Raw genomic sequence first — 10385 nt, forward strand, 5'->3', positions numbered from 1 at the left:
TTGTCAATGATATATAGGAATTTTTCTAGCAAGGATAAGGAGGTGATTATTCCCTTGTATAAGGCAATGGTCAGGCCACACCTAGAGTACTGTATACAAGTCTGGAGGCGTCATTTCAAGAAGGATGTATAGCTGCTGGAACGAGTACAGAGAAGGGCAACAAGATCAGTGAATGGAACAAACGGGTGCTCTTACGAAGAAAGGCTTAAGTTTTGCAAATTACAGTGTCTGGAGACTAGGCACCAGCGAGGTGATCTGATAGAGGTGTATAAAGCCTTGAATGGTTTGAGCATGCTCAATGCTGATGGGATTCTTCCTCTCGCTCAGAATAATCACCTGAGAGGGCATAAATTTAAATTGAGGAAAGACAGATGTAGGATAGACGTGCGGAAATTTGCCTTTAGCCAGCGGGTGGTTGGTTGGTGGAACAGACTACCATCCCTTGTCGTGGAAGTTGATAGCCTAAATAAGTTTAAGGCTCAGCTGGTCAGGTATTTCGAACGAACAGAGGGGTGAAGTGGAAGTGGCTTTTTTTCTTTTTTTTTTGGCTGATGCTGCATAAGCTTGCTTTCTTGCATCAAATGCCTCTACTAATGCTAATGCTATATATATGCGGTACAGGTTTAACAATCTGGGTGTTTAACAGTTGGTAGAGGGAAAAACGTTCTGCAGAGAAAGTGCTGCTCTCTTTTGAAGCATAAACAGAGACAGTAGGTAAGACTGCTTCAGCACCTACTGTCTTGTCAGAATTCGAACATCAGTGTATATATGAGAATATTCAACATAATTATGGTTGTGGAAAACAAGAAGATGTCTTATATTGAAGCTTTCCATGGAGTGCTTACCCGCACAGGCTGAAATAACCATCAGATTTATCCATGATTGTAGCTCACGGAGGTTACGAAGGACCACACCTTGATACACTGGTGTGCAAAATTTAAGGACCAGTCAGGTTTTCACCTGTAGCTTCTCATAGGAGTGGCCAGTATATAGGAAAGCATAGCAAAGAAACCTCGTGAGGTTCAGAAATGACGAAGGAAACAACAACGGAAACAAAACGGTACAGAAGGACTTTATTCAAAAATGGCAACATCTCACTGGCTGCCATGATACAGATCCATCACTGCCAAAGATGGAACAAAGGGAAGAGGCGGTCCTCAGTAAGAGACATGGACACCCCTAATGTCGATGCACGCTTTGCACCACTGGTCATACTTAGAACAACGTTGTTGATAAGTTCTTGCGGTAACATCGTCCATTCCTCTCTCAGCTCCATCTTCAGCTGGTGAACATTTTCTGGTAGGTGTGGACGTGCCGCTAGGTGTCTCCCCAGAGCGCCCGATATGTGTTCGATTGGATTTAGATTGGCGGAACGGGCAGGCCTATCCATGCGAACATTCCTCACTTTCCAAAAGCATATCAACAGCTGCAGTGCGATGGAGTGTGCCGTTATCATCCATAAACACGAACTCGGGGCCAATGGCACCTGTAAACAGACGCACATGTGGAAGGATTACCTCAGTACAGTGTGCACCGGTTACAGTGCCGCCTTCCACTATCTGGAGTTCTGTGTGTCCATCCAAGATAATGCCTCTCCAGACGAGAACACCTCGACCGCCATATCGATCCCTTTCAGTGATGTTTGCGGGGTGATACAGAGTGCCAAACTCTCGCCAGATTAGCTGACGTCCAGAATGGATGCTGAGGCGGAATCTACTCTCATCAGCAAAGAGTATCTTAAGTAAAGATTTTTGGACTGTAACCTTTAGAAATAGTGTTGGTCCTTATGTTTTCACACCAGTTTAGATTCTTTCAATCAGTATAGTCCAGTCTAAAGGGAACTCATGGAGTCTAATGCTGCAAGATTATTCAAACACACTTATTTTCTATTGGGGCTTTAAGAAATATGACCAAATAGAATGAGGTGGCAGGCTCCAAATTTTGGATGCATAGTTTACTAATAAAATTTTCCTTCTAAGATACAATGGTGGTCTGTGAACTTCTGAATATAAGCTTTCATCTGGGGAAGATTTAAAGACTCCTAACGCAACTCTGAGCGTGTTCTGCTGAAAACGTTCAAGCCATACTAGTGAACTCTTGAAGATAGATCTGTAACGCCGCCTTTTCTCTCCGTTATAGCGCGGGCATGCTGTGTACTTTCACCAATATCCATACAACTTTCAAGCATGCTCAACACTAAAATGAATGTCCAGAGAGTCGGGTTTTAATGTGTTCGTCTACCGGTTTGAATTAGGACATAAACCTCACGTGTTCTTCAATCGTATTCGTGGAATAAAATTGGCAACATCGGAGGGCGTTGTGTTCTCCACCCTGATTCTCTATTGAATTAACAGAGCTCTAGAGTGGCCGCAAATAAAGGTTCTTTCTTAACTTGGATTCCGTGGTCCGTGTGAAACCAGAGAATGTCATGAGGCAAAGTTAGCAAACAAACATGGTTTATTAAACAACAACATTACATAACAACATTACATATAAACGTACAATAAACTCAATATCATAGTATCTAGTATCAAGATAATTGTTAAGTTAGTATAAGGGAAATTTGGTTGGTACATTAAGTCTGTGTATCTTCTTGTAGTTAGGCGAACAACGATTCCTTTCCTTTTAGTGATGACATAGATATTCTGCAATCTTAGTGTTAAATGAGTAGCAAAGGTAATTGCTGGGTAAATAATAGAACACAATATGGTATCATTGGATAATATTACTTTACTGTTACAATCATATCAAACACATCTTGAAGCTTACTTTAATGAGAAGAAAGGTGGGTATAATATGACATACTATCATATACAATTCTATTGATTAAAATGGGGTGAACTTACCGCAAAGTTCCGAGCCACGTCGGAGCGAGGACTTCATCATCTTTGGTATCATCTTATCTCACTTCTACTCGGAGTAATACCGCTCTCTGCCTTCTGTTTTCTTACTGCTCTCGAATCAACTCGACTACGGCAACTTGACAACTTTCTGACCAACCAACTGGACCACTCCCTAGACTCCTAGAACTAGACAACTTCTCCTTTGTTCTCAATCTCTATATATAAGTTTGTCCCCTTTCTGCTTTTCCCTCGCAGATGCAGGTGTTCATTTGGACGGCCAGGCAAAAAGGGTTTTTGCTTGACACTTTTAGGACCTGACCCACCCAGGGACGATATTTATGAAGGGGCTTGCATATTCGTGCAGGGCTGCTTTGGAGAAGTTTATGTGACATTCACCTCTCCCCTTTTTAGTCTCCCCGCTACCAAACATTCCGGTGATACGTGATTCAGTCGGCATCAGTAGTATGACTTACAGGGGCAACTTTTCTCTCTGCAGAGTGTCACATCTCAATCTCTCGTTTTTGTAAACATGCGTCAGCACGCTGCCTGGGGAAAGATGACCACTCTCCGCTAGCGGGCGGCACATGACGGGGCGATAATGTTTCACTCGCGCGGCGTCACCTGCACACCACAGGGGGCAGCGACGCAGCCTTCTCCGTTGGGGAGGGAGGAAGCTTTACTTATACAGGCCGTGGCAAAGTATTAGCGTTTCGAAGATTACTTATTAAGATAAGTCCAAGAGGTAAAATAAAGCTATTTTACAGATCCATAGACTGGAGCCACAGTCCAGAAGCAATCTAATTAAGGCTAAAATGAGCCAGAATGCTAGCATGATAAGTACCGTTGTTTTGACAGATGTTCCTCAGAGAAAATTCGCTTTTTCTAAACGGTTGGTTCGGTTCAGATTTGCATTATATGCAGGGCCGGTGCTGTCATTAGGCCTACTAGGCAGTCGCTTAGGGCGCACACCACAGAGGGGTGCAGTACTGACCTCAGCCTAGATTTCCCTTAGATTCTGGGGGCTCTAACTTCATGATTTGCCTAGGGTGCCAAACGCTGACAGCTAATCTAGCATCAGCCCTGATTATATGTGCTACGGAGTTATGTTTTTGTCTGGTGTAACCCAATGAACAGAATGGGATGATATCTTCCTGTAAATACACTGCTCATTATTCTACGATATCGTGGTACCGCAGAATAATGATGGAATGGGGAGATAATGAGAAATTTCGGACAGGTATAAGGGGTATTTTTTGGGGTTTTATAAGAATTACCAAAAAAGGTCGATAAAATAGGTTCGAAAATATAATCACGTGACAATAGTACGGCGTATGCTCTTCTCCAACGGCTAAACAGGCCTGACAGCGGTTGACCATGCTCAATAAGATTCTGTGGCAAGAAATGCCACTCTTCCAAAACTCTCCAAAACACACCAAAACTCACCAAATGAACGAAGAGTAGGCTGTCAGCATACAATTCTGAGCCTAAGGGCGTCACGGATATGTTAGATCGGAATTAAGTCTATCGATCGTGATGGAAACAACAGTCGTTGGATATCTTCTGTTTCAAGCTACATATATACAACACTTAAGCTGTGTGTGCAATGCATCATGGTGCATGAAAAGAAAATGTGGGCGAAGCGCACCCCCTAAAAATTCGCACATAGGGTTCGAGGATCTGTTATTGGTACATCTGCGCAGTAACGTCACGCCCATCAAACACACGAAGAGGGATACGGCTGGTTCCCTTTCTCTGAAGTTAGCATTAGTTTTCATTTCAAGAAAGCAACAAAGTTAGCATTCAAAAAAAAAAAAAAACAATTGACCCATCCATTCCCTCCAAATGCTGGCCTAGCTCAACCTTAAATTTATCTAAGCTATCAACTTCCACAACAACAGATGAAAATCGGTTCCAGCAATCAACTACCTGCTGGCTAAAGGCAAATTTCTGCACATCTGTTCTACAACTGTCTTTCCTCAATTTGTATCTATGCGCCCCCCTCAGGTTTAGGTTTGTAATATGAGCAAGAGGAAGAATCTCATCAGCATTGAGCTTGCTCAACCGGTTCAAAGACTTATACACCTCACTCAGATCACCTCCAGGTACCTAGTCTCCAGGTGCTGCAATTTGCACAACTTAAGCTTTTCTTCGTAAGAGAACAAAAGCTTAAGTTGTCCCTTAAGTAATCCCTCTTTTTTCCCCCTCGCCAATCTTGTTGCCGTTCTTTGTACTCGTTTTAGCAACTCTAGATCCTCCCTAAAATGAGGCTTTGAGACCTATACACAGTATCAAGGTGCGGCCTGACCATTGCTTGTGCAACAGGATAATCACTTACTTGTCCCTGCTAGCAAAATTCCTATATATCATTGAAAAGACTCCATGACTTGCCCTGGTAACAGGCTGCACTACTCAGCGAACCTGGTATCTGACTGCACAATTGCCACACGTCTTTTTCATTGTCCACTTCCTTGAGTGTAGTACCACACGGTACAGTGCTCTTGGGTTACTGCTACTCATATAAAGTACTTTGCATTTGTCAATGTTAAACTTCAGTTGCCACTTCTCAGCCCATCTGCCAAACTTTTCTAAATCCTGTTGCAGTAGCATACTGTCTAAACTTGCACCTTAAGCCTGATATACCTTCATCGATATCATTGATAAATACACAAAACAACAATGGCCAACCACCGAACGCTCAGGAACTCCAGTATTCACATTGGTTCATGAAGGGCAGTGTCTTGATTACCTCTCCCTGTCTTCTCCCATTCAATCATCCTTTTATCCATTGTAGCAACTTGCCATTAATGCCATACTTTTCCAATTTGTACAGTAGTCTTCAATGTGCAACAATATCAAAAGCTCTCCGGAAATCCAAGTATATGATATCAAGTTATTTTTGCATCCAGTTCCTTTGTGACCACATCATAGTAGTCAATCAATTAGTCAGACAAGACCTCGCTTTAATAGATCCATGCTGTGTCTTAATTATTACTGCAGCCTTGTCTATATGATCCTGCAATACTTCTTTAATCAGTGATTTACTATTTTCCTTGGGAACAGAAGTTAAACTAACTGGTCTGTAATTGCTCTTGTAACCCTTAGATCCCCTTTGTCAATTGGGGATACATTTGCACATCTCCAGTTCCTGGAGACTTCCCCTGAGTCCAAGGATGCTCTCATAATTATGGCTAGGGGCTTTCCTCCTTCCTTTGCTGCCCCCTTTATTATAACTGGATAGACATCCACCCCAGCTGCCCTTCATATGTTTCCCTTCAACAATTTCTCCTACTCTTTGCTCTCAGTTATTACAGAATCATTAAGCACTCTGTTACAGTTTGATAAACTTCCGCCATTTTCCTTCCTTAATAACTCCTCATGTGTGAACGTAGATGCAGAATACTCGTTCAGATTGTCAACTATCTGAGCAGGATCATTAACAGTCGAACAATGGATATTAAGTGGACCAATTTGATTCATCTACTTACTTCTAGAGTTTATATAAGTAAAGAAGTCTTTGCTGTTTTTCTTCTTCTTCTTATTATTATTAGCCGTATGGTGCAAGAAAGCCTGAGACTTATGCTGCACCAGCCACAAAAAAAAAAAAAAAAATTCCCCCAGTCACCCTCACAGAGAGAGAGAGAGAGAGAGAGAGAGAGAGAATGATGATATCTAGCTCGGAACCCTGGATTTGCTAAGTCCATACTCACCAGATGATTTAGTATCCTTTTCCAAAGATTTCTCGTAATTTGCTTTCGCTTGCCTAATCTCTTTTGTGTCTTGATTACCGACTAGCTTATATACTATAATAATTAATGATAGACACCAGCCAGGAATTAAACTAAAAATTTACTATACAATGAAATAATATACAATGAAATATGATGCAAATAAAATAAAACACTGATTAAATTATAGTTAAAATATAGTTAAAAACAATAAAATTAATTAAACTAGGTTAAAAGCGATAAAACAATACAATCTGGAGCTCTCGGAGAACTGCCGTCTCCTTCTTCAACAGCGTACTACCAGTGCTAAAACACATCCTTAAGTAGCCGGTCCATGGCACTCATGCAAGTGTCAAACGGCATCAGGGTTTGCCCCCACCTCCACGTAGTATACATTGTGGGTGTGAAACAGAACACTGTTAATGCCAGAGGTTTAAAGGTATATGGATTTTGTATATGTGTAGTGTCGTGTACCGTTCTTCCTCCGGTCATTTAGCCGCTGGGCCCCTAATGGGTCCCAATGTTGTCCACACTACGCCCTGTGGAGGCAGACCAGGTACACCAGTATTATAGTTATTGACTCTGGGAGGTCCTGACACCTAATTTCCTGAGATTTCAGTGGCTAGGACCTAGAAGAAAAAAAAAAAAAAACGCTACAGATAGGGGTCAGCCAAATGGAGTACTGGTTATGCAACTTGATGTTATTATTAAGTTTTTGGGTGTAGGGTTCGGACGCTGGTTATAAGTTAGAGAATGGGAGGGAGACTGAAGGCTGAGGGTAAAGACAGAGATAAGGGGTCCATAGAGCAGATGACCCCCAAAACAGTGGAGCAGGCCCATTCCCCACCAGAGGGAAAAGAGGGGCAGCGAGAGAGAAGGAGACCAGGGGTAACCTCCCCCCCGCCTGGGTGTTGCAGGAAAAAGACCACACAAGGAAGCGTGGCAAGGAAAGCTTAATGGCAGCAACTGAGCAGTGCTGGTATAGTGTCATACCTGGGACAAAGGTCCCATACTGTCTTCTTTTTCAGAGTCTGGCGAGCCTGATTGTGGTCACACTTAGGACTGTACGTCATGCGTCCCGCCCTTTGTATACTTGTCACTACAAGTTCGGAGCTTTCAGATCTGATCGTCAGGTGTGCGGTTATCACTGGATTGTGTCACTGGTATGGGTCTCTTCTCGGATTTTTCCCGTTTGTTAAGTCAAAATTAGAGATGTATGTTCGCTGCAGTCAAACTTGGGGGGCAGTTTCAGGGCTCCCGTCCATTTAGTCACTGGGTCAGCAGAGCTGCATAATATCATATTTTGTGAATAGTTTAAATCAGGAAGGTCCAAAACAGTGTTGTCATTCATGGGACCGAGGTCCCCTCCAAATATCGATGGTAGTCAAGTTGACAGTCCTGCTTGAATTTGGGCAAGACGAGTTAGTCAGGTGGGTGTTCGTTCCAGTGTAGGGATCTTCTTCTTGTGAATAGCTGCTGGCAGTGTTGCGAGAAAGGCCTTGTACTCTCTGTCGTTGTCCATCAAGAAGGCCTGACGTAGCCCAGTGGTCAGGAGCGAGAGTGCATAGCACGCGTTCCTTGAGTGGACCGGGGTTCAAGCCCGTGACCACTAAATACGATAAATATTTGTATTGACGATTTATTGTAAACTCTACTGACTTGGTTGTCGTGCCGGAGTATAAACAGAAAATTTAAAAATTTAAATGCTCCTGAAGTTTTGGATTGAAGTTAATTCTGGTAATCAGAATGCAGCACAGGTCCTCATACAAAGGGCAGTCATATATTAGGCGACTGCAACTCTCCAGCTCTACACAGTGGCAGAGGGGATCATCAATAATTCCAAGACTGGAGAGCTTGGGTCTGATGGATCCGTGACCTGTTAGCATGAGAGTTGCATGCAGGCCGGGGAAGAACCATGAAGGAGACTTGAGATATACCTTGTTGATATGTGGAATAAATTTCCTAGTGATATCTCCTTTAGCGGAGTCAGCCCATCTATCTTGCCAGGTCTGCTGTAAATGGAGGCTAAGGCGCTTCTTTTCAGCCCTCAAGTTGTTAGTGGGATCAATGGTGTGGTCCATAAACGTCATCGATGTGCCTTTTGATAGTTGGTAGAGGAACCCGCATCGTAAGAACCTGAAGGGTATGGGTGCTGACAGTACGGCAGACCCTGGTAATGGTAAGGAGGATAAATCTTCGAATAGTTTCGAGCTTCTTTCTGTTTACTGCTATTTTTGCTCTGGGATACCATATTCCCTGCACCATATTGATTTGATTATCAGCAGTGATTCTTCATGCATTAAGAATCTGCAGATAAATGAACCACTAGGTGGCAGTGATCACAGTGTGCTGAAGTGGGATTTACTGAAAGAGGTAACTACCATTAGGGGTAAAGGGAAGGGTTATTGCTTCCGTAAAGGCGACTACGATGGACTGAGACAGTATTTAAATTCTATACAGTGGGACCAACTGATGATGTTACCAACAGCAAATTCAAAATGGGAAGCATTCAAAGAACTTATCTTGGAAGCTACTAGGCTTTACATACCAACTAAGAAATATTGTTCAAGGTTTAGACCAAAATGGATGTCAGATGAACTAATGAGGCATATGGCAGAGAAGAAAAATGCATGGGATACTTACAAATTAACACATAACACAGAAGCCTATGATAGATACAAGTTGATATGCAACCAAGTTACAAAGGAGGTTAGGCAGGCGAAGGCAGATTACGAGAAATCCTTGGCAAGGGATGCAAAGAAAAACAGCAAAGAGTTCTTTACTTATGTAAACTCTAGAAGGAAGGGGATGAATCAGATTGGTCCACTTGATATTGATGGGTCAACTGTTGATGATCCTGCTCAGGTAGCTAACAAACTAAATGAATATTTTGCATCGACATTCACACATGAGGAGTTATTCAGCAAGGGGAATGCCAGAGGTGTATTCAACTGTAGCAGTAAGCTACAGAATCTTGAAATAACTGGGAGTAAAGTGGAGGAGAAACTGTTGAAGATAAACACAAGAAAGGCACCCGGGGTGGATGGGATCTATCCAGTTATATTAAAGGAAGTAAGCAAACCCTTAGCCATAATTATGAGAGCTTCCTTGGACTGAGGGGAGGTACCCATAGACTGGAAATGTGCAAATGTGACCCCAATTCACAAAGGAGGATCAAAGGCTGACACAAGTAATTATAGACCTGTGAGCTTAACTTCTGTTCCAGGAAAATTAATGGAGGCTTGGTTTGGTATTTGGATTTTAGGAGCATTAGCAACTAAGGCCATATTGCTCCGGGATATGCGGTGGTCATTCCCTGACCTTTCCGCATCGTCCGTATTTGGTGGTGACGGGCTCGAACCCCGGTCTAATAATCAAGAAGCGTGTGCTACGCACTGCTGCTCCTTCCCACCTGGCTACGGAGGCGCCTTAATGGAGGCACTGGTTAAAGAAGCACTGCAGGATCATTTAGACAAGACTTCAGTTATAGCTCAGACACAGCATGGTTTTGTTAAGGGGAAGTCTTGCCTGACCAACTTGATTGGATACTATGATGCAGTCACAAAAGAACTGGATGCAGGGAATAACTTTGATATTATATACTTGGATCTTAGAAAGGCTTTTGATACTGTTGCACATGGAAGACTGCTACACAAATTGGAGCAGTGTGACATTGGAGGCAAATTGCTGCTATGGATAAAGGGGTGGTTGAGGGGGAGAAGACAGAGAGTGGTAATCAATGGACACTGCTCATGGTGGACTAATGTTATTAGTGGAGTCCCTCAGGGCTCAGTGTTGGGTCCATTATTGTTTTCTG

This window comes from Mastigoproctus giganteus, chromosome 2 (genome assembly GCF_048544385.1).
Source record: "Mastigoproctus giganteus isolate SK-2022 chromosome 2, ASM4854438v1, whole genome shotgun sequence".
Taxonomy (NCBI): Eukaryota; Metazoa; Arthropoda; class Arachnida; order Uropygi; family Thelyphonidae; genus Mastigoproctus; species Mastigoproctus giganteus.